A 4,121-nucleotide genomic window follows, 5' to 3' on the forward strand; every position below is an offset into this window, starting at 1 on the left:
ACAGGAGCGAGGGGCTTCCTCGGCCTCGCCTTAGTGCCCCGCCACGTGCGGGGGCTGGCAGCCACCTCAGCCCCGTCGGGATCCGGGCCGGGGTCCCTTAGCCACCCCTGCTGTCCCAGGACGGGTTGGCGTCAGCGAGACCCGGGCAACAGCCCGCTGGTCCTGCAGCCAGGGGAAGGGATCACCTCAGTGGCCCCTACGCAGCAAGGGCCGTGTCTGGATTTGGGCCCTGGCCCCCTCTCGTGTCCCTGCCGGGGTCCCGCTGGGGCAGGGGGTCCCTGTGAGGTGCTGCTGCCTCCCAGAACTGAAAATGAAAGGATCTTTTTTTTCAGGGAAAAGAACGTCTGGTAGTTGTGAAGTGAGTCCACTGGAAAACCCACCAACGTGCTTCACCCGGCACAGGTGAAATAGCTCCGGTTTCTAGTGTGGGAGGTGTCTAGTTTTGGTCAAATGTTCCTTAATATGTCTTTTAGCTCAAAATGCTAATGGCTTTGTACAGGTAACCTCAAATGAATTTTGGAAATTACAGTAATGCTTACCTTAAAGCCTTACATTATGCCATCTGATTAAAATAGATACATCTAGAGTTCTAACTTTGTTACTTAACAACATACGATGAAGGTCTATTTTAAGAATGTTCTCAATTTTTGAGGATTGGTAGACTTAAAAAGAAAATTGGCAAATTTAGGGCAACTCATCGTTCCCCTGTAGTCAAGTGCCCTCTACTATGGGCACGCCTGTACTGGCAGTGTTTCACGCTAAGGCCGTACCCACCAGGTACCGCTGCTGATTGATGAACCGGAGCGCTTGTGTTTTGTATGAAGCTGTTACTTACAGCCTGGTGACATTTTTGCAGCCATCTTCAGCCTTTTATGTGATTTTTTGTAGTATATACATACATCAGACAGGTTTTATTAATTGTAAAGCTAAATTATCTACAGAAAGCAACCCGAAATTTACTTAGTGGGAGTTATTTTGATGTTTCAGTATTTTTATGATGAGTGAATGAATTTGTATGTAGGGCCTGGTCCTACAGAGTTGCATGTACTGTGTTGTCACAGTATGGTAAATCCTTAGGAGGTACAAATTTATTGTAATATCATATTGAAACTTGGATAGCTTATAACTGCTAAAAGGCTGCTCTGTGAGGAGCTCTACTGCTTTATTTTATTTATTGAGTATTTCCACTGAAGCAAGAATGATATTGCAGTATTTTGTGGAAATAAGATTGTTTGTCTTTGCAGCATCGGGACTAAAAATAAGACTAAGGGATTTTGCTTAACCTCATATGCAAGTGCAGGTTATCTGTTATTTGAATAAATAAAAGACTTGGACTTACAGCCTTTTTTTCATTCAAGTACAGATGCAAGGTATGCTGTGGTATGTTTAGTCTCTGCTTTCTCTCAGGATCATGGTTTTGATATTTTGAGATAACGTTTTAAAGTGCATTTCTGTGATGTTGCAATGGCCTAAGTGTTCCATTTGTTGCTGCATCTGAAGGCCACCTTTCTGCAGCCCCGCTTGCCCTGGCAAAACCTGGGCCTGTTTATAGCCACACTGAAATAAGTGTGCTTCTGTGCAAGCATGAGAATCTGTCTGTGAGGATGCGATTGCAGGACTGGGCCCTGAGACCTTCTGTTCAAACAGAGAAATCCTTGTTCAAAAGACTTCCAAAGATATGGAGCCCGTCTTGAACCTTAGGTCAGGAATAGCCATGTTCAAGAAATTATTTTATTGAAATCTATAGGAATGTGCTCTTAGCGACAGTTATGAATCTTCCTACTTAACACCTTTTATCTTTAGAAATCCTTTGAAGTTTCTAAAATTCCTAGAGTCTTGAATGTTTGTTGTTTTTTGGGCTTTGGGCTGTCTTTGTCATGTTTTCTTTAAGGTACCATTTATCAGATGAGTGAATCAGCTGAAATTAAAATTCCTGCTTAAGTTCATTTTGTGTAGGAAAACAAAAAGAAGAACCTGTTCAGTTTTGGAACAAAAAGAGTTATTTTCCCTCCTCTTAGTTATGTTTTCTGCTTTTGATTGAAACTTGTTACAAGTCTGTAAGTTCTCTAGCCATTATTATTATTAGGAATAATACTTAAATTTAGCTCTGTATTTATTGCATTATATTCTGAAGCATAATCTATATTACCAGTATTGCCTAAAATATACTGCTGCTTTTCTGTTAATATATCGAACATCCTTATGCAATATAAACTGCCTTTTTGCAGAGTTGAAGTAATAAGCTTTCTGAAAAGGCAGAATGAGGACAATGTTGCTGCTTTTATCTTCCTGGGTAGATTTTAACATATAAAAAAAAAGTAGTCCAAAATATGATTCCAGGTGGTAACTAAAAATGTCTAGTAAGATCTTAACATGCTAAGTGCCTTGATCTGTCAGAGTACTTGCATGTGTGTGCAGTACCTTGACTTGCGCGAGGCTCTTCAGAGGTCTTCTTGAGTAAGGATTGTGCTCTAGTTAATAAAAGTGTTCCCTACAGGAACTCTTGTAGTTGACTTTGGTTGCTTCCCAGTGTTTTCTGTCTCAATTTGGATGCTTTTACTAACAAAAAGGCTCTTGTTTCCAGAGTTACAGCAGGCTTGGTTTGGTAGCTGAGCGTAGTAGAGAATTGAGCTCTTAAATGGCCAGAACTCAGCCAAATTTATGGTTAGATCACAGAATGGGGACAGAAGTTACAACTTTGTGGTGTTGATGTCAACCACAATTAGATGTGGTGCAGCTTCTCTTGATAGAACAGAGCATTTCACAGAGAGGTACGAGTTGCCTAAAGTCTCTTAGTATGAAATAGAAAAAAGGAATGTTTTTGCTTTCTCTCTAATAATACAGTTTTTACTAATGCTGACTGAAAGGTTTTACTGTAAGGTAGCTTTAAATGCCGCCTCTCTCTTTGCAATGATTTTTATGGTCTCTGTTCATCAAATTCCATGTTGCCCAAACATCTTAAAATCTATGTATTTACTGTTAGTCTCAGCAAAAGGGTCACAGTAGCAACACAGGGAATTGTTCTTTCTTGGTCAAGTTGAGGAATCAACAAAACTACTATTTATGCTATTTGGTTTTGTGGAAAAACTGAGGTTCTTGGAGATCCATGTTCCACTTCTGGCCCCAGGCTGATGGTTTTGGAAGCATATGTAGATGATTGTACCTTGTCTGTGAGATGTCATGAGCACACCAAGCAATTTAACATGAAGTCTGCCGCTAGTATTAGCAAATACAAAACAATACAGTTAAGACCTCTTTAATCGTGGCTTTTGTTTGGATGCAATGTGTGAAGCTCTGAGATCAGTCCTCTTAATTATACATCTTTTAACCACAGACATATAATTGCCTTGCAATTTACAATGCATTTGGGGATTCCATTGCCTAAAAGGGTCTTACATACATTGAATGTCAAGTACTGAGAATATGTTTAAGAATGTATCCAACCCACATGATTTAAAATATTCTAATACTTTCAGTATGGTGTTTTCTCAAAATTACCAATTGAGTTTTGGGGCTATAATGCTTTGGGCTTTCTAATAGTGATTAGGCCATTAACTTCTCTGTAGACTACAGATGATGTCAGGTACCAAATTTCTATATGACATAATGCTGATACTCAGTATGGTCTAGCAAAGATTCCTCCCCAAAGTTTGCTGCTACACTGTTTCCCAGCCTCTCTGAAGGACTGTTTAACTGTTTTGGGAGAGGGTATGTAGAGTGCAAAGCTACAGCTTTGTTTTCTTGGAGCTGCGCTGCAAGGGAACTGATTATGCCTGCTTGCCAGTACTAACAGCAGTTGGGAGCTGGCTTCTTCCTATGCCTGACAGTTGCACAGGTGTGTACCTGTGTGTATTTAAGTCTTTAATTTCTCTTTTTACAGTCACCTTGCAAACCATAGAATCACAGAATCATTTAGGTTGGAAAAGACCCTTAAGATAATCAAGTCCAACCATTAACCTAGCACTGCCAAGTCCACCACTAAACCACGTCCCTAAGCACCATATCTACATGTCTTTTAAATACCTCCAGGGATTGTGACTCAACCACTTCCCTGGGCAGCCTGTTCCAATGTTTCACCACTCTTTCAGTAAAGACATTTTTCCTCACGTCCAATCTAAACC

The 4,121-nt window shown here is 40.5% G+C and overlaps 1 protein-coding gene across 1 annotated transcript in view; it reads left to right on the forward strand.

The window, feature by feature from the left end:
* INO80D (INO80 complex subunit D) overlaps positions 1–4,121 on the forward strand; it is a 39,832-nt gene that overhangs the window by 1,795 nt on the left and 33,916 nt on the right. The window contains exon 2 of the mRNA XM_009332098.1: positions 333–402. The gene's annotated coding sequence lies outside the window, so the exon portion shown is untranslated. The remainder of the gene's footprint in view (positions 1–332; positions 403–4,121) is intronic.

This window comes from Pygoscelis adeliae, unplaced genomic scaffold (genome assembly GCF_000699105.1).
Source record: "Pygoscelis adeliae isolate BGI_AS28 unplaced genomic scaffold, ASM69910v1 Scaffold160, whole genome shotgun sequence".
Taxonomy (NCBI): domain Eukaryota; kingdom Metazoa; phylum Chordata; class Aves; order Sphenisciformes; family Spheniscidae; genus Pygoscelis; species Pygoscelis adeliae.